The sequence below is a fragment of the Excalfactoria chinensis genome, chromosome 1 (genome assembly GCF_039878825.1).
Source record: "Excalfactoria chinensis isolate bCotChi1 chromosome 1, bCotChi1.hap2, whole genome shotgun sequence".
NCBI classification, from domain to species: Eukaryota; Metazoa; Chordata; class Aves; order Galliformes; family Phasianidae; genus Excalfactoria; species Excalfactoria chinensis.
The window spans coordinates 7,059,463-7,086,939 of record NC_092825.1 but is presented as its reverse complement, the minus strand read 5'-3'; the positions used below and the strand labels follow the sequence as shown (position 1 = coordinate 7,086,939).

Below are 27,477 nucleotides of genomic sequence, written 5' to 3'. Positions count from 1 at the left end.
AGAGACTACATGAAATTACAAAACAGGCTTATTTTCTCAGCTAGAACACATTCCTCTGGAGTGAAATTACCCCGAACTGGAGCACATTTAGGCCTGAAGAGATACAAAATGATCTGGATCTGCATGTAGGCAGTTGTCTCCTCATTTTTGCCCACAACCTTCCCACTGTCAGTAGTGCTGGGAACTCTTTTTCCAGATATCTTTTGGACTGAGTGGGGAAAAGTAAATAAATATCTGTATTTCTGTACTCCCTATGGATAGGAATGTCTTTAGTCATTTGTTACACTTGCTCTTCTCTACTTCTATGACTATCCGGGAATCAGGTTCCCATAGTCACTTTACTACATAACCTCATCCTGTGAAAGGAAGCACCTAAGAGTGGGATTTTTCTCAGTAGACACAGAATGAAGACAGAGGCACATATACCTGTAAATAATCACACTTTGTAACGGTGGGGGGTTGAAACTAGATGACCTTTGAGATCCTTTGCAACCCACGCCATTCTATGTTTCTGTGATTCTATGATAAGAAAGAAAACAACATTTTATGGAGTGACTCAACTGACCCACTTTAGACACCTACTGTAGGAAGACAGGATTCATGTCCAAAATTGTGGGTTTTTTTGTCTATAAACTGACTATCAAGGGACATCTGAATAATCAGCTGTAGAAATATACGATGTGACTATGTGGTTAAAAGAATCTCACCTAAATGTTTAGTGTGGGACTCTGGCAGATCGAGTTTAGTTTTATCCACATTTCTTACATGCTTTAAACTTTAGTCATGATTTTGGTCAGTCTGCTCTATGACTGACCTTAAACAAAGTGCCATGTCAGTGAGAGACGAGAACTTGGTGTGCTCTTTCTTCCTCTGATCTTTGCTAAGTTGTCCTTCCTCATTTAGTTCCACAAGAGACTGCTCTACATCTCTGCCAAAAAGCAGATCTCTCTGCAGTGCAATAACTTCAGTAGAACAAGGGCAAAAATGTACCTGATACCCTAAGATATTATCTTTATTGTTTGGAGACATGATTGTCTTGCAAAATAAACTTTCTATTCTTGAATTCAGAGTTTGCCTTTCCACTGAGATTTAACTTTTCTACATGTGTAAGTTACAATTTAATCATGGGGATTTTCTACCCTCTGAAACTTATAAATAGAGATGTGATGCCTTCCTAAAGCATCATCAAAAGGAGGTTACCAAAAGGCACACTCTCTATGTCCCTTGTTAAACTTGTGCTTCTCTATGTGTACAATGCTGACCTCTGTCAGAGACTGAATACTGTCAGACATGGGCTACAGAGATCTTTGCTTTAACCCCATTCAAAGGTTAAATTCTTTGTGCTAATCTTTTAGATTCAGAGTAGGAATTAATACAGGCAAGTCCTTTTGCTTGCTTTATACAAGTGAGCCAGCTGGAAGGTCATTATTGCCTGAATGCCTTTAGAATCATTAGATCTCTGAATTAGATATTCATAATCTTCAGGGCTTCCAAATTAATACTGTGTTGAAGTGAGGTATTATTAGAAAACCTGGCAAGTATTCAAGCCTAGGCACACTGTTCATCTCAATCTTGTTAATTTGAAAGGATTTCATTACGGCATTTTCTGAAAATATTAAGTTATTTTTCAAAAAAATCTAATGCTGTCAACATTTTGGTCCAATATTAAAGTATGCAAATATGAAATCTCTTCTCAGTTTATGTACAATGCTTAGGTGATAACCTTCATTTTAGTTATGATAAAGACTAAACCAGTGATTCACTAAGCCAAAAACTTAATACTTTTAAACTAAAACACTGCTTCCTGTTCATAATGCTTATTTAGGCTCAGAGTTTCTGTGATTTGAGTGTGGAGGAGGCTACCCTGCACAAATTAAAGCAAATACATTTCCTTCCAAGTAATGCTGTCAAAAAGTGGCTTCTGCTAGACTCAAGGTTTTCATGTAGAGGCGTTTGTGGTATCATATATACATATTCTTCCTCCCTGTGTCAGAAGATCCAGAGACCTAAGGTCTCCTGTTTTCATTTTTGAACATAAATTCCCTGACAGGGTTCATGAGAGTTTAGCTTAGTTTAAATTCAGTGACTGGTGGGTTGAATTCTTTCCATTTTTAACTTAAGCCTTTGCTGTCTTCTCTTTTAAAAGCTGTCGTGTATTTGAAACTCTCTGATATAACACTGTGCTTTGCCCCTCCTGCATAAAGCAGGCTGAATCTGAGTCTTACTGGCCTCAAGAGTGAATTCTTGTGATTTCCCCTGTGTACACCTTTTTCTCCTCAAAGCTACCTTTTTTTCTTACTCCCCTGATGCACTTCTCTGTGTCTCTCATTCTGATGTTGGCTTGTATAGAGCTAGCAAAAGTCTTTCTGGGGATTCTTGAGGCTTCTTGGAGATTCTCACGTACAGTAATCTTGAAGAGATTTCCCCACCCACTTGATTTTCTCCTCTCTAACTAAGCAAACTGACTTTAAGACCACAAGGACAAGATTGCAATCAGGGTCAGAACTGTGCCATTCCATCACCTGTGCCTTCATCAGAGTCAAAAATAGAATCACTTCTTTTGCATGGTTTGGGTCAATAAGGTTCATTAACTTATATATTCAAAAAATACCACTTTTTTTTAGCTCCACATGTTTCTTTTCACTTTAGCTTAACCAGCCATTAGCAACGACTGCATGTGAATCACCTGCTGAACAACTAAAGGACATGTAGCCATTCAGTTCTTGTAGACTATGTTGTAGCTCCATTTTAAGGTTTAAGATTTGGGGAACTTTTTCTCCTTTTCACTACACTTATCTATATTCTGTTCTTGTATAGAGGGTCTGTAATACACATACATGCACACAGATACACATAAGGGTATTTAAGACACATAAGGGTATGTAAGACACACATAAACACACACTTTTCAGCCAGCATCTACGGAGGCAGAAAACTGATGACATTACTAGACCTACAACTGGGAATGCACATAACACCATTGCTTGTTCTGGTCCACAATACAGACCTTCATGAATGATTCTATTGCACTGGTGGGTTTGATAATTTAGTTTTCCTCCTTTAAGACATAATTACAAAAATTGGAATTTAGTATGAGCAGATCTCTGCTGTGTTACAGAAAGTTCATTTTTGTCAATGTCATTACATCCAAAATGATCTCTCCAACATAAACTTGAAGAATTTCCACTGATTATCACTGAATAACTTCTGAGTTGTAGCACCTTAAACAGAAGGTGCTAAAAAGAAAGCAGTTCAGCATACTTTTTTGCATACTTCATATTCTCAAATCCATCAGCGTTAATCGTCTCATGGTCACAGATATATCTAAATAGGCCAAAGGGGTTGTTTCCTTATATAAACATTTATGTCTCATAATACTGCACATTTATGGCTTAAATCCATCAAAAATACTTTACACTCCAAGGATACAAATCTTTTTATAACACATGTATTACTAGGTCCAAACATTTCTTAAACTGTTCCAGTCCAGATTTAAATAAAACCCAACTATCAGCGGAGGTACAGAAGTCAGGCCTAAAAATCATCAAGTTCTAATATCAAGCTGTGTTTAAAAAGATGTGTGACTAGACATTTTGTAATGATGGACATCTGGTTTTGGTAAATAAGTATGTCATATTTTAACAAAATCAGCCTAAGGAGAATTCTGAGGATTTGACTGATTTTTTTAAAAAACAGAAGATTTTAAAGTGTTAAGACCATATTTTTATAATACACAAATGAACAAGCAGCTAAATATTATTAAGACAATGACAAAGATTGCCATTTTGTAAAGTTTTGTCTTTGTCTTGTACCATATATCTGAGCTCTGCTGTTTCAGTGCCCCCCTCCAAAATCCAAAGTTGTCCCTGCAGGTCACGGTTTTCTTCTGTCAATATCTTTTTCCTGAAAGATTTTATTTTATTTGGTTCAGATCTGTGAGCTGAGAAATGCCACAGATATTAAGAGGTGCAGACAACCTTTGATCTCCAATCCAGCTGATAACTCTCCATTGGATATTTAACACAGAAACAAAGAGCAGCTCAATGTGCAGAGCAAGTAGGGGAACAGACAATGCTGAGCAGAAAGCTGGCTGTTGTTTGCTGTTGACAGGCTATTTTTAGTTCACAGGCTGTTATTCCAGTGAGTAAACTCAAGTCAGGTAAAAGAAAATGCACTTTGCAGGCTTATCTGCATAGAACACTGGATCAATCAGAATTCTCAATACTTTTAATGCGCTCATATTTTTAATACTTGGCTGATGATGTCGTATCTGACATATTGCTGTAGCAAATCCAACTTCTATGGACCAGTCATCTTGCTGTATAATAAAATATCCCCAAATTTTACATTATCCAAAAATAGGTACTGTGGTAATGTGAAAACAGCCGGCTAGCAATTTGCAGAGATTCTTGCTATTTCTATTCTTATTACTAGGCTCATTTCTCTTGTAATATAAGATAAAATCAGCACTTTCCCATTCTAGCTGCCCTTCTCCAGCCCCCAGCTTCTTCAGCACTTTCACCATCTAACTATCTCCTTCCAGCCCCCAGGCTCTTCTCCCTGTCATCAGGGGTGATGATAGAATTTCAGGTCTCCCATTTCTCAGAGCAAAGGGCCATGACTCATGCACCAGGTTAGAGATTTAGGCCACAGTCAAAATATCCAATTCCCAGTGATCAATTTAGGAAGTCTGACTTCAGTTCAGCACTTTCTGTGCTACTTTCTCTGGGCAATGACAGTGTCAGCCTGTTGTCATCTAGTTTCTCTGTCTTTCAGTCTTTCTTGACATATGTGTAGGTGGTCCTCCATCAACCAGGGTGCTTCTGTTTTTGGTTGCTTCTTGGTTGTTTAAGGCATGAGAATCTTGATTCTTTTTTCCTGAGTTAAAAAATATTCCTTCTGTATCAGTGGTTTTCACTATTTTTCTCTAAACCTTTCATAATGACCACTGCAAATGCAGATTCTTCTGTAAGTGCATTGGCTTTACAGTTGCTTTTCTCAGAAAAGTAGAAAAACATATATGTCATTAAATTAGTCCTCAGACACATGTGGGTTTAGAGAAGAAAGGTTGAAAACTGAAATTTTACTACTGTTGAGAATTAGGAAGGAAGGAAGGAAGGAAGGAAGGAAGGAAGGAAGGAAGGAAGGAAGGAAGGAAGGAAGGAAGGAAGGAAGGAAGGAAGGAAGGAAGGAAGGAAGGAAGGAAGGAAGGAAGGAAGGAAGGAAGGAAGGAAGGAAGGAAGGAAGGAAGGAAGGAAGGAAGGAAGGAAGGAAAATGATCATAGGGCTTGAAGACCTTTCCTATGGCGACAGGCTAAGAGAGCTGGGGCTTTTCAGCTTGGATAATAGAAGACTCCAGGGGACATTATAGCAGCCTTCCAGTAGTGCTGGAGAGTCCTGAAGGGGGCCTATAGGAAAGACAGGGAGGGATTTTTTATGGTTTTATAGTAATAGGACAAGGGGAAATGGTTTTAAACTGGATGAGGGTAGATTTAGAAAAGATATTGGGAAGAAATTCTTTACTGTGAGGGTGGTGAGTCTGTGGAGCCACAGCCAAAGAGTCTGCAGATGCCTCCAACCTGGAAACGTTCAAGACTGGGCTGGATGGGGCTTTGAGCAACCTTCTTTACTGGGAGGTATCCTTGTCTATAGCTGGTGTCTGGAAATAGATGGACTTAAAGGCCCCTTCCAATCCAAACTGTTCTATGATTCTATGATTATGTGTAAATAACATAAAAGCTTTCTTTTATGTTATCCCATGCATGCTCATAGAACTGTTCTCCACTTCAGGAGGGGTAGATTCTTTAGCTCCTCCGTTATTAAATGTTTTTATTGGAAGGGAGGAATGTCCTTCTCTTGGGAGCTCTGCATCTCTGCATTAGTGAGAGAGGGAGCCCAGTTAGTATATGTCAGCAGGTTCCATTTTTTTGCATGATTAAAATTAAATTGAATTAAATTCACCTATTCTGCTTATATTCCCCAACACCCTGCCCTCCTCTTTTAATAACTGGGGATAGTTTGCCTAACCATCTTTCTTCTCAGTAGCAGTATGGAAACCTTAATTTTTTACTCCTCTTAATTTTCAGATTTTTTAGCACAAACTACCATGTATATTACCAGTGAAAATATTATGATATAGGAGGGACTTCACCACATGCTTCAGTTGTTTTTATACCCATTATTGCTGTGCCATTCTAATGTAATTTTTCTCAGACTTCTGTACTATTAACTTGCATTCATCATTTATATCTCTCTCCTGAGGCTTGTTCTGAGACTCTATAGAAGAAGATAAACAAATTACAGATACATAAATTAATTGTTGCCTCATTGGAGCACCCCAATCAAGGGATTTTGGGAGCACTGGTTGAACTGAAGCAGCCCATAGGCCACACATATGAGACTGGTAGGAAGAAGAACTGAACAGAAATAGAGAAAATGACAAACAAGTGAATAAGCAGATACGAAAATGGAAGCCAGGAAAACAAAGTAACTAGATCTCCAAGGAAAGAGGCTGTGCAAGCCAGATGTTAAATACTCCTTCCAGCAAGGTTTTCTCTCCATTGCTCATGCAGCTTTTTCTACAAAACATCACTTCTGTTGAGCTCTTTAGTCAGCACTACCTCTTCTTTTTATTTCTCTGCCCACTTCAAATCAGGCATAGAAAAGCCTACAAAGGCAGAGGGTTCAAAGTGTCTTGACCCCTCCTGGCAGCTCCTTGCTGGCCCCCAGCCCCATTCCTGCCCCAGTACAACAGCCCAAGTCTTGGCAGCACAGCTCTGGAGGAGGGCAGGGAGAGCGTGGGGAAAAGGAAGGACCACAGAGCCTAACAGAAATATAGCATTAAAAGAACAATAGACAGAGGAGGAAGAGAGGCAGAATAATGAATTAAGTTCAGAGAAATGTAAGGATACATCAGAATGACTGTGTATATTAAAGAAGAATATGGTGCCTTGAGCCATGGGGGACCTATGCTGTGCTACAGTGGGTAATGACACAGAGTGATGGACTGTCCCTTTCCCTGAAAATCTTGTGGTTAAAATGAATAAAATTAATCAGAGGGGAGAGGAATGACTGACATAGAGTCCATCAAGATCTCTGCATCACAAACACAAATAGCACCCAAGGTAACGCCAGCCAGATGTGTTAGTGCTGGGTACTACTAGGAGCATGACAAAGTAGGGGAAAGAGTAGAGAATACCTGAGAAGTGGAAGAGAGCTAAGTGTGATGAAGCTGAGGGTATTAGAAAAGCACAGGGAGGATGTAAAGTTTGGCTCTAGAGATGGTCAGGTTTGCTAGCCTGACAAGGGTACACAGAGCCCATGAGAGGGTGAGAGCATGGCTGAGTTCTTTGCTCAGAGCAAAAATAGCAACTGTGAAAGGAATGGGAAAGAGGCAGGCAGACACAAAAGAGAAGAAAGCTGATGAAGAAGGAAAAGAACATGAAAACACTCTCCTTTAAACCAAGGCAAACATGCCAACCATAGTAATTTCTAGGGCAAAAGACCTGTTCCCAGCACAGCTCAGAGAGGGACCTGACCAGTTATGTTTAGGTGACTATGTTTGCTTTTTGTTTTAGAAGGAATCTTATTTTTAACAATAAAGAAAATGCCAGTGCCAAGAAATAAAAATAAAATGCTCAACCTAATTCTGCAGGCGAAACATAAGGAGAAGCTTTTCATGAAGGTGAATGTGTTCTCTGTCTAAGGAAGAGATTTGTGGGTGGTTTCACACAGTTTCAGTGGTGTAACTGATAATCCTACTAAACAATCATTCCTGTTATTTCTACGGTTATTTTTTAGCCACTGCTATCAGTCAAATTGCTTTTCAGAGAAGGTAAGTGTCAGTATCTCTGTTCCGTAGAGGCAGCATCACTGCACAAAGGCAAAACAACCTGCTGAGGGCTTTGGTGCTGCCTGATGGCATGATAGACAGAAAAAGGTCTGCACCGTATTCACAACCACCAGGCAGATTCCCACGTCCCTTGCATGCTGTGTGGCCAGAAGAAAGGTGGTCATTTTTACAACAATAAGCTGAGGCAGACAATACTGGACTGGAATAACTAACAGCATGGGTGGAATTCAGATTTTTTCTTGGTTATTGTCATTCAGGAAATGATAAGGACGAAGCATTTTATGTTTTGGACAAGGATATCCAGAGTCTGAACTAAATACATCTTTGTTCATTTTTTTGTGCTTATGATAGAACCCAGATCTATCCATAACAGCAGTAACAACAAGAAACAGAAATTAGGACAATGTTTGTGCCACTTGTGAAAACATAACAGCCCACAATTTCTCTTGTAACATCTCCTGCATCACCTGGTGCTGGCCATCCTCTGAAACAAGGCGCTGGATGGGTTCAGGCTTGGGTGCAGTCCAGCCTGCAAATGTCTGTGTCCCTAAGTAAATTGTGAACTAATCTCACATTCTGCTTCTGTCTATAGAAGTACAAATAAATCATAATCTTTTCCTTCAAGGAATCTGACATTACATACTTCCTTGTATTCTAAAGAAGATTCCTTCCAGTGCTTTCTTCATAGCACTTGTATTCTCAACAGTGGTTTGTGAAGTACTTATCTTGGCCTTTCCTAGCTAAGAGGAGCAGTTAATTATTACAGTCACAGAGCATTTGCAGCAGTGTCTCCTACTCAACCTGCTGTCCAATTAGTTCACTCTTCAAACGGCCACCTAAAATAACAGTTGTTAGAAATAATCCGGTTGCTTTTCCAGTTTTATTATGGGATTATTTATCACCTATTTATCTACTTCAATCTGCAGCTTGTTAAAACGAGGGAAGGAAAACAGAAAACAGAGTTTTTGAATCTGAATTCCACAGTCTCATGGGAATAAAGGAGAGGTATTTGTTTAGAAACCAGATGGGTTAGACTGGTGCATGGATGAAGTTGTTCGTTTTCTATTATTTCTTTGAATACAGATCAGTGCTTTTTCAATCTACTTTTCATATTTAGAAAATGCATCATTTCTTTTATTATACACATATAGCCCACATGGCAGAAGAGAAACATTTACTTTCTTTGACTGGAATTGTTTCACGTGAACTATGTAATGAACAATCAGCAAATGCGCTTTACTGGTAAAAAAGAAAATGTTTCGTCCCATGGCTCCAATACCCAGAATCCAGGACTTTAACCACAACATCTACAGATCTAATGGAAACAGATGTGGTTGACTGTTCTTTGAGGGCTGGACATGGAGCTGTTGTATTATGTAAGAAGCTGGTAGACCATAGATCCAGCTCTGCAGATAGCTTTGAACAGCATAAGCGTTCCAGGTAATTCTGTGGGAAGGATGAGGGAGGAGTCAAGTCTGTATAACCCACAGTGTTAAGCAGAAACAGATTTAATGGAATAGGCAAGCTGTGGATTTCCAGAAGCTGGGAGATAGATTTGAAAAAAATATACATACCATGAAATGTTTCCCTGTTCTTGTATTCTGAATGCTATTGTATGTTTTTGTAGAACTTGAAGAACTATGTAACATACAAAGGAAGAAGACAAAGGAAAATAACCAAGCCTCTAAGTCCCTATAACAAGACACAGCAGAGAAAGCAATCAGCTAGATTCATCATCTTCTATTCATCCAGTTTACTGCTGCTGTAGGGCTGACCCTTGTAGGAAGAGAAATACCTGTCAGCCATTGTCCAGTCATGTTAGGTATTACATTTCCCCCACACAACCCACCAGTGGCCAATATGTTGATTTTACAATCATTCCAAAGGCAGTATCTTTAACACCATGCTGTATTATTGCCCCAGCTCTGACTCAGGAAACATTTCCTTTAGCTCTTGAGTTTTCCTTGGAGGCTTCTCCATCTGAACACTGACTGAGCTCAACCTGCTTTAGCTTTTAAAATATGACAAGGTAATAAATCACAGCAGGGGTTGAGTGGGGTGGTTGTATTGCTGTGGTTCAGCAAGAAGGCTGCCATACAGTGTGATGACAGCCTTCCACCTCGCTCCGCACAGGCGGTTGTGGTACATATCACGAGGTTACTAGGCAGAATCCTTCCTGTGTTTACAAGCCCCAGGGGTGATGAGGAAGTGTTGCAGGTGCCAGGGACACAGATGCAGCTGCAGATTTTCAAAATTAACCTGGATATCACTGACTTCCCAAACAGACCATAAAACTCTGTAGGTACCATCCTCCATGGATAAGCTTTTGGTGACCCTTCTCCTGCCCTGAGATCTTGCAGGATGAAGACAAGCAAGCAGCAAAGCTAGAAGTTCAGTGCACTGCATCATGAAGTAATCCCCATATTCAAGTCACAACAGTGGGTCCATTTGCTTCCCACCCTACATAGCCCAGCAAGTTGCATTCCTCCCAGCCCTTCTCAAAACATAGCATTCACTTGTAAATAAGAAACTTTGAAGCAAACAGGAGGTCACTTCTAGGGATTTCTATCCTGCAGTCAATTTGTGCCCTCCAGATGCTTCACTGCCAGGCTTGGGACTCGGTCTCCAGTGGTGGACCCCTACTCAGCAAACTATCTCCCTGACAAAAAGAGGAATTCTCTTGTAGGTATTTTCAGCCTGCACTCAGCTGCTACAGCAGTTTTGAGGGAAATCTGGCCCACTGTTGCCAGCAGCAATTTATGCACATTTGCAGGTGTGACACATTTGCTTCACATGACCTCTGGGAAGGAAAAAGCGTCTGCTGGAAAGTGTGTCAGTGATACCACTTAGCACTTACATTTTCAACTTCAAAGTGTTCTACCAATATTAATAAAGCAAACTCAAAAATAAGAGCTGAAAATGCCCTAATAACATGGAAGTGTTCCCCTGGAATGAGAATAGAAACAAGAAGGCAAAAATATCATTATAAATGAGGACCCTTTTTTTTTTCTTTAATGAGCTGGCTTTGTCCAATATATTTTAAATCCAGTTCATCTGCTAGCTGAAACCCTCCAGCCATTTTTTTTATAGTACCAAGTTGTGGAACATAGCAACTTAAAATGTAAAATTTCAGTTCCTGTGACCCTGGTGACCTGGGAGAATATAGCACTCAATTTGGGGAGATTTTAAATTACTCCACTTTTCACTGCAGACTATTTTTCTAGCTATGTAAGTGTATGGTGCAGAGCTCTTCATAGAAAGATTCAGACCCTAGTTTGAACTTCTAGGACAAAGGAACTCAGCTGGGATTAAGTGAGACCTGGAGACAGGCAGAGGTGCGGTTTCTATCAGAAAGTGTCATCAAGATACATGTAGCTGTACAGAATGAATCAGTTTGAACAAAGAAGCAAAACTGCCAAATCAAGGCATCTCTTATGCAAAGCTCCCATTGCTTTTAATGGAGTTAAGATTTTGCTTGCTGAACTGAATTCCCAACTCCACCCTGAATTTGCTGTTGTAGAAATCCCTTAATCTCTTTGTGCTCCCTTCTCTCTGTGCTCTTTGCTATCTCCTCATCTGTGGATAAGGATGCTACTAACGTCTGCTTCCATGGGTGTTATGAGAACTAATTAGCTGAGCTTTCAGGGTAACTTCAGCAGAAAGGCAAATTTCTCATCTGCTAATGAAACATACGTGCACACACATCCACTTGTGTATAGCTGTAGATATTTGTGAGCACGGAGACAGATAGATATATATGAATTTACTTAACACCTGCCACACCTTTCTCCACATCAAGCCTTTTCTCTTTGCCTTATTTTTCTGTTACATTCTCACTATTTTTAAATGCTGGGCTTTCTTCCAATTCAGTGTGGGACTGTCAGGTAGGTAGCTGTTAAAAAAGAGAGAGAGAAAGAAAGAAAGAAAGCCTTTGCCTTCCTCCTTTTTTAATAGCATTTTTGTTCTGTAACCATTGTTCCTGCCAGTCAGAAAATCTGCTTGGTTTTTAATGAAAAATCTGAACACCAACAAATTGCAACCCTCCCTTTCAACACAGACATGCCCTTTGAATTTAATTATGCCTCAGGCAATGCATTATAGCAAGGCATGCAGTAAGTGACACCAAAATCTTACAAGAAACACAGAAAATATATCCTAGGGGGAAAAATAATTCAGTGCTGGTTTGCCTCTTTTTGTACCAGCATCTGCCTGCTTTACCTCACCCAGCCCACTGATGCCAAGAGAAAATCATAGAATCATAAAATCATAAAATGGCTTAAGTTGGAGGGGACCTTAAAGATCACCTATCTCCAACCCCCTGTTGTGGGCTGGTTGCCCCTCACCAGATCAGGCTGTCCAATGCCCCATCCAATACGGCCTTGAGCGTCTATAGGAATGGGACATCCACAGCTTTTCTGGGTAATGTTTTCCAGGGATGGGACATTAACAGCTTTTCTGTGTAGCCTATGCCAGTGCCTCACCACTCTCTGAGTAAAGAATTTCTTCCCAGTATCTAACCTAAATCTCCCCTATTTTAATTTAAAGCATTCTTCCCTGCCATATGACTATCAGACCATGTAAAAAGTCTGTCCCTCTTCTGCTTATAATTTCCCTTCAAGAACTGAAAGGCTGCAGTGAGAACTGCCTGAAGCCCTCTCTTCCCCAGGCTGAACAAGCTCAACTCCCTCGACCCTTCTTCAGAGGAGAGGCAGTTTCTTTGATAATCTTTGTAGTCCTCCTCTGGACCCACTCTAACAATTCTGCATCCTTCCTGTGACAGGGGTCTCAGACCTGGACACAGTACTCCAGATGGGTCCTCCTAAGGGCAGAGCAGAGAGGGCCTCTACCCACTGCCCACCCCTCCATTGATGCAGGCCAGGATACACTTGGCCTTTTGGGCTGCAAGAGCTCTCTGCTGGCTCATGTCCATCTTTTCATCCACCAGAATCCCCAAGTCCTTCTCAACAGATCTGCTCCCAGTGAGTACTTCTCCCATTCTGCACTCATATTTGAGATTGCCCCAACACAAGTATAACCCCTTGCCCTTGTCCCAGTTAAACCTCATTAGGTTTTTGTGTGCCCACTTTTAGACCCTGTCCAAGGTCCCTCTGGTTGGAATCCCTTCCTTCCATTGTGTCAGCTGCACCACTCAGCTTGGTGTCATCAGCAAACTTGCTGAGGGTGCGCTCAGTCCCACTGTCTATGTCATCGATTAAGACACTGAAAAGCACCGGTACCAAGATGCACCCCTAGAAGACACCACTTAAACTCTGAGCTGAAATCATTTAGAACAACCGCTAGTACCATTAATGTACGTACCCTGCTCTAGAGGTCTGTGGGGAAGGGACATTCCTGGTGGGGTCACTCAGAACACTCAGCAGGAATGCAAAAGAAAGAGAGGAATTTGGGTGGTTTCCTTTCCTCCCAGCATAATTTCTCACAAGCTGTGTCAACTAACTGCAGTTAAACAAATACTTGAAATGTCAATATTTCCCATTCCGGGAGGGAGAGGCAGCCCCCATTACATTAGGCTTTGTTGTCTTGGGAGCTGCAACAGTCAGTAAGAGGAAACTGTCTGAATTTTTTCTGAATATTTGCAGGAGAATATTTCCTTGCAAAACAAACACCCACAGCCCTGTTATAAAGCAATACCAGGGTCAAGCTCTGCCCTTTGCATCCCCCTGGATGCTAATAAGGGATACTGCCATGCCCCTGAGTTGTATGGATTTTCTATGATCCCCAGTGACTCCTATCAGCAGCAGATCTGGAGGTGCTGGTGGTGTGCAGTGCCTGGATCTGTTTGTTATCAAGATGCAAAGCATTCATATGTATGGGGAGATAACAGTCTCTGATGCCTCCTGATTGCCACCAGGCAAATATCAAGACAAATTCCATCTAGCCTCAAAAGTCATACTGCTATAAACAGAAAATGAAGCAATTGCAATCCTGCCTGTGAGATTCATTCTCTCAAAGTGGCTGCGTTTGACCTGATCTCTGTCTTTCATTCTTTTTCTCTGCTGTACAGTTACCTTGGTTCACTGACATTATGAGAAAAGAAAATTTTTCTTATTGTATACCCAACAGAGCTGCTGTGGGTCTAAAAACCCTTGCTCATGACAGAAATCTGCTTCCTTTCAGTGGTGCAGCTCTCAGGAGGCTCTGCAGCAACTGTTCTCATTGAAGATTTAAAGGCAAGAGGCAGACAGTGCTTTACGGATGTGAGGGTTGGGACTCACAATCAAGTTATTGGGGTTGAATGTGCTTCTGTGCAGCAGCTGAGCCACAGCAGCCAGCTGGGCTCACACCTTTAGCTTATAAACACAGAAATTCAGCTTCACGTGCTACCATGGACTAGCAAAATTTTTTGTCAGATTTTCACAATAAATCATTCACTTTGTTGAGCACAGTAATTCCATCACACGAGTTCTCCAGATAGTTAAATGTTTAATTCATTTTTCCACCACAAGCTTGCCCCACAACCCAGGGCCATACCACCTTCTCTGGTTTCAAACATTGGGTGTAAAATGGATGTAACAGGAATACCGATGCAATAGAACAAGTGCAAAAAAGCTTGTTAGGCATTGGCACAGGCTGCAAAGAGAGGTGATGGAGTCACCTTCTCTAGACGTGCTCAAGAAAAGGCTAACTGTGACTCTGAGGGCCATGGTTGATGGGTATGGTGGAAATGGGTTGATGGTTAGACTAGGTGATCTTACTGCTCTTTTCCAACCTTAATGATTCTATGATTCTATGATTCTGAATACCTCAGCTGGCTTGGAAAACATCTTATACACACCTTCCTGCTAGGAGAAATCAGAATAGCATTCCTTTGCTTTTAGTCATTCACAGTGCTCCACATTATTTACACATTTGTGAAGATGGCAAATGGTTTAGATTCTTATTTTTTGCTACAGTAAGTAAAAGTCAACTGAACTGCACTGCTCTACAGAAGCCAAGAACCCATCCATCCCACTATGCTGCATAAAAACCTGCAAGTCACAATTGTACCAAACTTATTTCTGTGAGTGCCACCTTTGACAGACAAAATTTGGGGAGATACTGTCAGATATTTCACATAAACAACGTGAAAGATAACATCAAACATTTGGAAAATTTGCAAGTACACTGCAGGGAAATATGGTGATTTGTCAAGTTTTAATCAGTTCAATATAATACCATGAATTTTGCACCTAAAGGGCTCAGACTGATGTACCAGTTACCTGTGAATAAAGCTTGTTTCTAGCAAGCGATAATTAATTCTTAAATCTTGGAAGCGTCTGGGTTTCAGAGACCCTTGAGCACATTTATATGAAGATTAGACATTGTTTCTTTTCTCCTGTTTCCTTTGAAGTCTTCTCTTCAAAGACTGCAGCTCACTGTTCAAGCTGCAGAAAGCCTCTCTTGACAGAGATCTCTTTTCCCTGCATTCACAGAGGATTTGGGTCTGACGCTGCGCTCAGTTACTCCTCTCTGCCCACCACTGAAGTATAGGGAGATGTCAGCTTTGCATCACTGCTGCTGGGGAGGAGGATCGAGCCCTGTACCAACCAAGTCAAGTGAACTGCTCACTCTCTGAGGGGAAAATTCACCACCTAACAATGCAGTAATTGATATTGATGGTGCATGTTGTTCACATTTCATTTTTTCAGACACTTGTTTTCTGGGTTGTGAGAAGCCAGGTTACAGTGATCAAAGCTCTAAGCCTTAAATTCCCTGTAAAACAAATTCCTCGGGGCTATGCTTAATGTGAGAAGAAATTAGCGGTGAGATTTATACAAGACATGTGCCTATGCTGAAACAGACAGACGATGCTAAATTAGACTCTCTTCCTATTTATATCCCTATGAACTGTAAGCAACAGCTCTGATAATGAATGAATGACCTCCTCCCTAATTTTAGATGGAATAGGATGCATTTGATACATAGCAAATGAAGCTAAATTCTTTATTTCACACCTTAGATGAACTTTTTACTTCTCTCTTCAAGCTGTGTTCTTCTTGATCTTGTCATAAAAAAATAAAAAAAAATAAAATGTTTTGCAACTTCAATTCTAATGAAAAAATAAAACAGCTGTGCAGACAAGGAGAAATATTTTTGTTTTTCTTTCTTCTATTCTGGGGAACTTTTTTATAGTTCATTGTAGGAGGAGAGGGAGAGGAGAATGAGAGGAAAGGGAAAAAGATGAATCTAGATGAATGTAGGTTGTAGATTAAATCTCAACTCAATGTGATCACAATATTGTAACAAAACAGTTGGAAAGAGTGAGTAATGTTTCACTGTCTGGCCAAAATTGACACACTCAATATCAATAAATTTTTAACCAAATCACTGCAAGTCACTGGAGAAGACTTCACACTGAAAATACATGGCTACATGTTCACTAAGTGTCTTGCTCGTTAGCAGATATCTTTAAAAGATATTATAATTAACTCTCTGCTAGGTATGAGAAAATAGAAGTGCCAGAGAAGTGATGTGCTCAGGAGACCTGGGCCAGTGACAGAATTAGTTGAGGAGCTTGGACCCCTCATATATCTTATCTTTGAAACATTCATTACATCACACTTCTTCACAGCTTATTTTCCTAATAGATCTAGTCTTGCTCAGTCCTTCTAAGCACTCTGAAATATTTGCTCTCTTGTCATTTCATGGCACACACCCTAGTGAAGGAAATGCTTCTACCATCTGGGAATCTTTATTCTCCCCCCCAAAAAAATCAGTACACCCACTTGAAATTTCTTGAAGATGATGTTCCAGGCATCACACTTCTCCATCATTCACCTTAAGCATGCAGTGGCCCAATATGCCAATGTGCCACAGTGGCCCAATATGCAAACACACCATTGCAATTGCCCCAAGAAACTTCTCTAGAGGGGCCAACAGCCAGGTGAAAAAGAGCCAGGAGAGGAGGTTTACAGTTGAATATCTTTGCCCAAGGGAAAGCAGACCAAAGAATACAAAATGTCGGCAGAGGGCATGTTGCCTTTGATTGAGTGGAGAAGGGCCCCTGTTGGCTGGATACCCAGAATTAACAACAACAAGAAAATCAGTAAGGCTTGCCAGCTGGGGAGAGACATCTGGCTAGTGATCAGACGAACCTGTGAGTCAATTAATCCATCTCTGAGCTGGATTAGCACATTGAAACATGCTTCCCTTCACTGCTGCAGAGGGACCTGTTGAATGAGCTGTAAAGATGAATGGAACTAAAGAAATTTCATTTAGATGAAGAAAAATGGCTCTGAAGTAGTGTGTGGGTGGTTTTTACTTCCCTTATGTGCTCAAAGAATTAAACACAACTGAGAGAATTTAGGACATGGAGGAGCCATTTAGATATAAATACTCTTAAATTTAATATATGTTGGATATATAGTTAGTATCTAGATATATGCCTTTTTTTTTTTTTTTTTTTTTTTTTTTTTTCATTTTTTATAGCATACTCAGGATGAGAGATACTGAAGATACAGATTAGGATCAATGACTCTTCCAGTACATTCTTCCCCAGTTGTTTTACATCAGCTTGCCTTGTTTGTTTCTGCTGGATATAGTTCTGGGCTGTTTTGCTGTTAAATAGAAAGACAGAGCAGTGGCTAGAGGACGTCATTTCACATTTAGTTCTGAAGGGACTGAGACTTGGTTTTTACCTTCTCTGTCATTGCAGATCAATGGGACATGGTCTCTTTCTATGCTTTACAGATCATCACAGATAGGACTTGAGGGGACTTCTTCAGTCATGGAGTTCAGTGCTATCAGGGCATATAATTTCTTAGTTTTCTCTTCAATTTAGATTATTTTGGCATTTATTCCTGTTGTCAGAAGGCTTTTCCAAAACTACATTCCTCTACTATTTAGAAAATTCTTCATAACTTCTAATCTCTATTTATTCAGGACCAGGTTATATGTGCATGTTTTTGCGCCAAAAATATCTTTGAAGTCTCTTCTCCCTGCTGAGTACTCAGCTTTCTGAGGTAAATACAGAGAGCTACCAAAAGCTTCTACAGTTTTCTTTTCACTCACTTAAATAAGTGAAGCCACATTGCCCTCCTTCCTTAAAAGGGGCTCACTAGTCTCCTGATTACTGCACTAGTCTTCAATACTAGAATGCATCAGACAAGGTTTTTCCAGCAGAGTAGTGAAGTCTGTTGTCGTGTATTACTAGTAAGACAAACAGTGCCAATGAAAAGATACAGACAGTATAAACTGAGTACCCACATTAAAAGATTGCTGGAATGGTTCTGACAAGAGTCACGGAGGACTTTAGAGACATGGTACTGTCCAACATAACTCCTAGACATGGCTTTACACTTCATGCATGGTCAGGACCATTCACCATAAGTATTCTCAATGTCGGTACCCTGTTTTAGCTGTTGGAAGAGCTTAGCTGTATGAGGATACAACATTGTGTACCTACTGATCCCACTGCTTACGAATGTCCCCAGGTAATTTTAATTTATAAGATTAGATGTAGTTATTGATGGTGGCATACAACTTCTCATTTGACGAACTATTCACAGTTCTGAAGTAGACCTGTGGACCTGACTCTGTGTGCCCTAATCTAGCCGTAGGTGTCCCTGTTCATTGCAGGGGAGTTGGACTACATGACCTTTAAAGATCCCTTCTCACTCAAAAGATTCTATAATTCTGTTCTATGATCATCTGTATTCACGTCAGAGGAGCTTGAAGAATGCAACTGCAGCTCTAAAGCCAAGAGAGACAGAACATCCACCTGAATGTGATCATCCATATCATTTAATTGCTAACACATTCCCTGGCTCTTGATTTTTGGCCAAGATAAGTCTCACAAAACAGCTCTTGGGAAGTAGCTGAAAACTGGCTCAACCCTAATGGTGTTCACTACAGACTGTTGGGCTTTGACCATTCAGTTCTGGAGTGCCAGAGATTTTGGCAGTATGGGCACAAAACAGCTGTTATCAAGTAGTGTCCTGGCCAGAGTGGTCCCTGACCCATCCTATTTGCTAAAATAATCACAGTCAAACCAGATCAGATGCAGTAAAGAGCTATATAGATGATCAAGACAATGCAGAATTAATTTTATGAGAGAAGGCAAAAACATTTTGAATGCTTTTGAAAATTCCTCTTCATACTCAATGACAGTTTTATGTGCAGAATCCATCCTTAGCCCCTGGGAATTTGGTCCTGTATCCCTTTAACTGGAACATCCCAGATGATTTCAGCTGTCACAGGCTATGTTGTCTGAGACACAGTGAGCTTTGAAAGTACAATATGTACCTTCAAACAGATGCACTACTTCTCTGGGAGGCAATGACAATTGCTGAGCATGATTTCCATCCCAACAAATATGAAAGCTCCACAGGCAGCAGTCAAAAGACATTTACTGTCCTTCAAGACTTTTCACATGGATTTCTCTCTTTCCTCTATCCCTCTGATATCTGTCTTCTGTCTCAAGAAAGTGCCAAAGTAGATAAATTCAGGGCTTATCCCTATGAAATGCAAGGGAGCCTCAAATAATGAAAAAACAAAGCAGCAAATGCCTTTGCATAACTAGGGTCATAACAGGTTTTGTTAAAGCCCAGTGTAGTGTTTTGCCAGGATAGGAGTCCTGCTCATATTTACAAGATACTTAAACCACAATATTTCTGACAAATTTAGCTATCTTAACCAAGGAGTTAGGGAAGGGGTTGGAACATCCTTTCTTTAACTGCAAAGGAAAGACTCAGACCTCGTCCCCAGTTTGGGATGTATTCAGAATAAAGTTTTTACAATATAAAACCATAATGTATGGAGACCATCATCAGTTCTTCCTCTTCTGACAGTGTCTAAGAAGAAGTAAGTAAGTGAAGCATGTGAAAGCTTTCTGAGGTGGAGAGGACACATATAGAGAGGATTTGAAGCCATGGAGTACAAAGAAATAGAAGTGTCTCTTCCAGCCTTTCATCCTCACACTAAGAATTCCCAAACCATCAGAACAAGATAGCAGAAACTATTAACATACAAAATGCAAAAACAGTCTTCTTTTCCCGAGCCACAGACACTATTTGTAGCTAGAAACATGCAAGTCTACAAATCCCAGATGCCAAATGCAGCTATCTTCTACAGCTCTGAGATATATCCACACACTCAACTCATTCATTTTGTCTTTCTGTACTAAGCAATGCATCTTCTAGGATATTTTGAATAACAAGTCACAAAAGCAATGTAATAGATTGATATATATGCTGAAAGCAAGAAATACTAGGTAGATATAAACAGAACAACATCTGAGTTTTAGGCTTTTCTTTGCCCAACTTGTCTCACAGCTCATTCGAATAGTCTTACATCACCAATGGAGAATGTGGGACTTAGAGGGATGAAGAAAAGTCCCTACTGTCACATGCCATAGAACTGTGAATTCAGCTGAGATTTGCTGGCCATCAGCTCATTAGTTAACCATGAGGAGAAAAGAGTGAAATGGGACTGTTCTAGGAGCATGAAATAACTCCCAGTGTCCCTTGGCAACCACTAGACCATGTTCCCTTAATAAAGCATAGCAAAATGACCTAGGAAATATAAGCTTGGTCAAAACGATTTTTATTCATCTAACCCCTGCCAGCTGTAACTGTACAGGTGTTTATTGCCAGCTGTGGCCATTTCAGAAATAAGAAGCCCCCCACTCAATAATGAATGGAAAAAAAAAAAAAAAAAAAAGTGTTTTAAATCTATCTGCAACGTGTCCTGACATTACATTCATGTGTAAGGGGGCTCAGTGTTATAAAAAAAGGAAATGTTAAAGCAGAGATTATTACCTTGTTTACCAGCATGTCCAAATGAAGCTGTGGGAATAATAAGGAAGTATTTAAAACAGATTGCCTGCCTCATTCACATGTCTCAAGGAGGTGATCCAAAATGTTTTAAAGACACCCAGGAACTTTAAAAGGCACTAGAGCAAGCCCATCAATTTCTAGAACTAGTAGGAGTTTAGCTGTTGGTGCCTTTGCATGACATCCTGTAAAAAAATCACTGGCATTTGGCTTACTCAGGAGAGATTTCACCATCTGTTATTGTAGAGACCCAATAATGAGAGAGAAAAAAAAACAACAAATAAGCAAAAACCCCTAATGCTCCGTCACCATTTCAAATTTAGTGAGGTCTTAAAATATTCCTGCACAGGTAGAGGATTTTGCTGAAGGAGAATCAACACAACAGCGGGCTCAATCACATCCAACTTCCCTATGTGAGATCTGTCAAGCAACTCCTATTATCACATCTGTAAGTGAGTGTGAGTAATTGGTTTTATTTAAATTCATGTGGCATTTACTACCTACATCCAGACAGGACAGATAATGGTAGCAGAACAATGATCAGCAAGTGGCTATCACTTAATTCATGTTTTATTGTGCTGTTTGCTTGCCTTCATCTGTCTTCCCTTTGGAACAAGTAAGCACACTCCTGTTTCAGGAGGTAATGCAGTGACCTATTACGAATTCTTTGCAAGTTTTCCATTTTCCATCCAAAACTATGACAGTGATAAAAAAAAATAAAAATAAATCCTACTTGTGTTTCCAAAAGGATTTGGTTGCATGCATATATATTTGGCTTTCTGCAATTGGATTTCTCACCCCCCAAAAAAGACAGTCATCATCTGAACTTTCTAAGTAGCAAACATAACATTTAAAGAGTCCGTCTGCCATATAAAAAACAGTGTGTCCCAAGCACAGTGATAAGGGCACAGCGTCCTAAGAAATACTGAAATAATCACTTGCTGCAGCTCTGTTGATTTCAGAATCTGTTGATTTCAGAAACACAAAGAGAATATGCTGAACAGGAGGGAAAATAACATTAAATAAACACCACGTGAATGTGGTAGTTAATCATCTTACATGCTCTCATCACTGTCATCTTACTGCAGTAAGAAAATATGTGTTCAGTTCTAAAACTACCTCCTTTCCATACAAGAATTGGTGTACATTCATTCGCTCTAGCTATCTGAATTCCTCTGGGTTTAGTGAAGCTGTCAAAACCTTACAAGTGCAAATGCTGTTGTGTAAGTAAAATTAATGACACCTCTTCTGCTTCCCATATTTTAAAGCTTTAAATGAGTCTTATTGCTTGGAGGAAGGGAAGGAAGAGTGGAGGGAGCTGTCAAAATGGGATTGTAAATCTTTCGGTGTTTAAATTCTTAGACCTGATTGACCTCGTGACAGTGCTTCACATCAGCGTTTGTCTTGGTGCTGTAAAGCAAACAAACTAGCTTTACCCAGGCATGAATCCCACTTCACAATCTGTTCTAACTAGCTAGGGTATAGGGCTTCAATGGAATGCTTCAGTCAAGCAAGTAAACATCAGAAAACAAACAAGAACACTTGCATTTGCAGAGTTATTACATGTATTTATAGTCTGCCCTTTGAGTGTATGTAAGTGCCAGAGCAAGGGATGGTAATGTGAACATAATTGTAAGGTGATTATTCAGTAAAAGTAAAATACGAGAATAAAGAATACCAGTAATAACTGGTGCTTGCCAGAGTTGTGTGTGATGAGGTTTTTGCTGATGCTTGTCATGATTTGGGGTCATAGGTAAGAGCTGTTTGGAGAGAGGTTTTCCTGGATGTCCTTTTAGACTACATATTATGGTTTGCACAGATAGCTCTCAGCTGGCTATTTTTGGTGTGCTAGGAGGACTTCCCAGCAATTCTCTGCTTACGGCTGCAAGGTGAAGGCTGTTTTCAGAAAGCAGTGTCAGCCTACCAAACATTACTGCCTAAATGCTGGCTGTCTGTGCCAGTGAATTTCTCCCAGAGTAATTTAAACTCAACTCAATAGAAGTTGTCGACATCTTCATATTTTAGCTAGCCACCCTACACTCCTCCACTGTCATTAGCAATAGTCTTCAAAAAGTCTGAACAAGATCCAAACTCAGGGGCTCTAAAAGTCCTGTGAAGGAAACTGCCCATGTCCAGAAAGGGTAGGGATCCCCTACAAGATAGCTGGGTTAGGATTTATGCTTCTGTGTGCTAGCAGCATGAACAACTCTGCATGGCTTTTTTAATTATTCTTTCTTTAATCCATTTGAAGGATGGAGGAGCTGTGATGTTCTGGAGGGTATCTCCTTCTGTTTTTCTATGATGCGTGCTCTTCATTCATTCTCAACCTACCAACATATTCTCTTACAACCCAGAAAAATATATCTTACTTTGAAGAATATATCACAGTGTTGAAATCAGGTCTGAGGCATGTCACCAGCTGAATGAAATTGGGCTGAAGCCTGGAAAAGATGGGATTAATGTTACTATTCAAGGGGACCAAATTTCTGCTGAATTTCCAGGGCCTTACTTAAGTTGCCTTCAGACAAAGAACAAAGTGCATTCACTGACTAGACTACCATTCACTGGAGAAGTGTATAGCACATTAGAAACATTAATTCTTAGGACACATCCACAAGGTCAGAAAGTAATAGTATCCCTATTTTATACAGGCACAGAGAGGTGAGCCAAAGGCAGAGATAGACTGGAACCAAGTTTCAGAGCTCTGCTTTACTTACTATGCTGGAGCCCTTCCAAAGAATGGAGGAGGGATTTTTATGTCACAGTGTGATCCAAAGCCCAAAGCCAATAGACAGATTTTCATGGATGTTAGTGACTTGAATGCAGAAAATGTGGAGTACACATGAGCTTTCCTAAGAGATTTGGAGAAGTCAGTCCTTAAATTGGAAGCTGTCATAAAGTAAAGAGCTACTGAAGGTCACCTTCATGGATAGTTTCAGGATTTTCTCTTTCTCATAAAAATAAAATAAATGGTTACTCAGGGCACTTTTCTTCTGTCGTAGAACTCTCTCCTCTTGGTTCTGCTATGGGATACATAATCACTACCCTGCTGAAATTCAGCATCTATCCAGAAAAAGTTTTATGAAGAGTTGGTACAGTGACCACAATAGTCTGGTTAGGTAAAGCAACATTTGTAAAGAGCAACAGGAGTTAAATCAATGTTTCTGGTGAGACACCAGAGAAACTTTAGATAATGAAGACCTGAAAAAAGATCATACCCAAAATGCTACCTACTTTTTCCAGCCATACAGAAACTACTTCTTCCTACAGCCCTGTATTATATATGGACTGGACAAGACTGGAAGCAACACCTTACAGTCTCTAGATTCTCAGTCTCTTCACTGTTCTTCAGTGCCACTGAGAAGCCTTTTCTTTGTTTCTTCTGCCATTAATTCACAACCATGCTTTTCCTCTTCAGCCTCCCACTGGTAAAACAAAAGGGATGGTACTTATTCTCAGTTATAGAGAGATTTTTATGTAGTGAACAAATATAAAATATTCTTGCGTTCAGGTAGTGGAGTGGAAGCAACTGTTCACAGCTCCATGAAAAAGAATATTTATGAATGGAAAGATTAGGTGTTCAAGACAGAAGAAACCAAAGGAAACTGAGACGTGTTGTAAATTTAGTTCTGTGTTGTCTTGCTAAGCCACCTGGGAAACAAGCCATCCCTGAACAAAGATTATGTCATTACTTCAAACTCACAGTATGCACTGAAGAACAGCTAATGCTCTGCTGTAATTGTTTCCTGAATATTGAAAGCAGCCAGAAAGCCCACAGGCATGCATGAGTATCTGAGTTCATTGATACTCTCTAGCTGATGGAAAATGTATAACCTTCTTACTCTCTACAGAACTGTACTGCTTCCAATCAAACATCAATACATTGATTTCAGCAACAGATCTGGGAGATGAAAATGGGTCTTTTGAAACAGCAGACTTTAACAGCTGAAAATATCAAAGCTCCCAGACTCCGTGCTGCCCAGCTGACGAGCTTTTAAACTCTTCTCTGTTGTTCCTGTAATGCAACATGTAAACATGACCAAACATATTCTTCCTTCAATTACTAGAAGGCCACAATGAGGTCTCCCCAGGGGCTTCTCTTCTCCAAGCTAAACAGTCCCAGTTCCCTCAACCTTTCCTCATAGAAGAGGTGCTCTAGCCCTCTGATCATCTTAGTGGCCTACTTCTGGATCCACTGCAAGAGCTCCACATCCTTCCTGTGCTGCAGGCCCCAGGCCTGGACGCAGTACTGCAGATGAGGCTTCACAAGAGCGAATAGAGGGGGACAGTCGTCTCCCTCTCCCTGCTGGCAACCCCTATTTTAATGCAGCCCAAAACACAGTTGGCCTTCCAGGCTGCAAGCGTGCACTGCTGGCTCATATCCAGCTTCTCGTCCACCAGGACCCCGAAGTCCTTCTCCGCAGGGCTGCTCTCAAGGAGATCTTCCCCCAGTTTGTATAAATACTTGGGACCGCCCCAACCTTAGTGCAGCACCCTGCTCTTGGCTTTATTGAACCTCACAGGTTTTCATGGGCCCACTTCTCCAGCCTGTCCAGGTCCCTCTGGATGACTTCCCTTCCTTCCATTGTATTGACTGCACCACTCACAGATCTTTATATTACTTCTGTGTGTCCTCCCACATGACTTTAATATTTAATTTAAGATCTGAATGGTCCTAAATAACATTCTGAGATTGAGTAATAAATATTGTTATTCATTCAGAATGAATGAATAATTCTGCATAAGAAGAAAGAAAACAAAATAATTTAAACGTTAACAGTGGGCTAAATGCATAATGAGATAACTACATTCATACAAATTGAGTGTTTCACTTGAACTTTATTTGGGTTGCACTAGTTTTTATTCCCCATGATTATATTTTTAGCTTAAAGCAAGCAGTAGGTACAACAGAACTCATAATTTGAGTTCATTATATTTCTGAATCTGTGATCTAGAAGTCAGTCTAAGGTCTCACTTTGAATTTAGTGAATGCTGAATCAGCAACACACATACATTATTAAATTCAGCTTGAAAAAATTGTGAGTTGTATCCCAACGTAAGAAACCTTTCCAGTACTACTCAAACATTTCCCACCATGTGACTCTCTGTATAGCATGAGTTGAATGGAAATGTAGGATATGGTCTACTTGAGATTCAGTTTAAGGTGAATTGATAGTAGACCAAGAGTGAGAAAGTTCAAGGCAGGAATTCTCTAAGAGAAACAAATCTAGATGAAAAGACTGTTGCTTGGCTACTTAATATATATGTATATATACATATATAGCAAGCTTTCCTTTGAGTAGCACTTTCAGTTGTTTATACTTTAAAACAGTGCACAGAGAGTAAGGACAAGAGCCACTTGGTCAAGACTTTTGCTAAACCTTTGAGAACATCCTAAGGCTGCTCTCTTCCCAACCCTTCAAAATAATCACTGCTTACATATACTCAGGAAAACCCTCGTAAAAGTCCAGCAGCTAAAGCCTTTGAAGAGACTGTTCTCATTCAAAACACTTGAATCCCTGAGCAATTCTAGTGCCCTCCAGAATAATTTCACACAATAGAAAATGAACCTGAATTGCTTCACAGTTTCTGCTTGAGACTGAAGAATCAAGGAATGACAAGAGCACAAAGGCAAAGCCAGGATTTCACTGCAATTGCTGTTCTTATCTACCAGTCATAATTAAGACCAGTAGAGTCTTATCTCTGTTGTCAATGCAATCCAGTAAAGTGAAAGCAAAAAACATGCCACTGAAATGCTAAAAGCAGCCAAAGTATCTTAGCGTGGATAAATAGCTTGAGATAAAAAGATTGCTACCATGAAGAGCTGGAAGACTTGATATTCAAAGGCACCTGGACAGACTCAAAAAGTGGGGCTCTGTGAACCCGACAAGGTTTAACAAGGCCAAGTGCAGGGTGTTGCGCATGGATCAGAGCAATCTCAGCTATATGTACAAAATGGGAGAAGAACTCACTGAAAACAGCCCTGTAAAGAAAGACTGGGGGTTTCTGGTGATGAAAAGTTGAATATGAGCCAGCAGAGTGCTCTTTCAGCCAGGAAAGCCAACGTTATCCTGAGCTGCATCAAAAGTCGGGTGACCAGCAGGAAGAGGGAGGTGATAGTCCTTTTCTGCTCTGCCTTCAAGTGGCCCAATTAGAAATACTGTGTGCAGGCCAGGGACCCCTAGGACAATAAAGGTCTTGGAGTAGAGCCAAAGAGCAGGGCCACAAAGATGCTCAGAGGGATGGATCACCTCTCCTATGAAGAAAAGCTGAGAGAGATGAGCCTGTTTAGCCTGGAGAAGAGAAGGTTCTGGGGACACCTCATTGCAACTTTCCAGTACTTGAAGGGAGCTTACAAGCAGAAGGGGGACCAAAATTTTCCTCTGTCTGTTTGTGATAGGACAAGGGAAAATGGCTTTAAACTAAAAGAGGGGAGATTTAGCTTAAATGTTGGGAAGAATTCTTCACCTAGAAAGTGATGAGGCACTGGCACAGGTCACCCAGAGAAGCTGTTGATGCCCCATCCCTGGAGGTGTTCAAGACCAGGTTGGATCAGATCTGAGGTAGCTTAATCTGGTGGGGGGCAACTGGCCCAGGAAAGGGGGTTGGAGCTGGATGATCACTATGTTCCCTTCCAGTGTAAACTATTCTATGATTCTATGAAGAGCCCAAGAAGATTCTGACAAGGAATAAGGAGTGGGAAAAGACTGAGAGCTGCTAAGGGACAGAAATGAACTGTGATCAATGAAGGAAACTATTGACAGACTGAGGAAACAAAACTGTTAGCATCTGCAGAATTGTAAAAAGCAAGCATTGTACATAAAAGCATCCTAGTTACAGAGTACCAAGTTA

General features: G+C 40.4%; 1 protein-coding gene across 5 annotated transcripts in view; it reads left to right on the top strand.

Annotated features, from left to right (window-relative positions):
- Positions 1 to 27,477, top strand: part of GRM3 (glutamate metabotropic receptor 3) — a 104,234-nt gene that overhangs the window by 16,254 nt on the left and 60,503 nt on the right. Inside the window, exon 1 of one of the 5 annotated variants that reach the window (XM_072329172.1) lies at positions 20,975 to 21,073. The exons of 3 other annotated variants lie outside the window; for them this stretch is intronic. The gene's annotated coding sequence lies outside the window, so the exon portion shown is untranslated. Of the gene's footprint in view, positions 1 to 20,974; positions 21,084 to 27,477 lie in introns of those variants that run through there. One more of the 5 variants, XM_072329200.1, reaches the window with a different exon arrangement.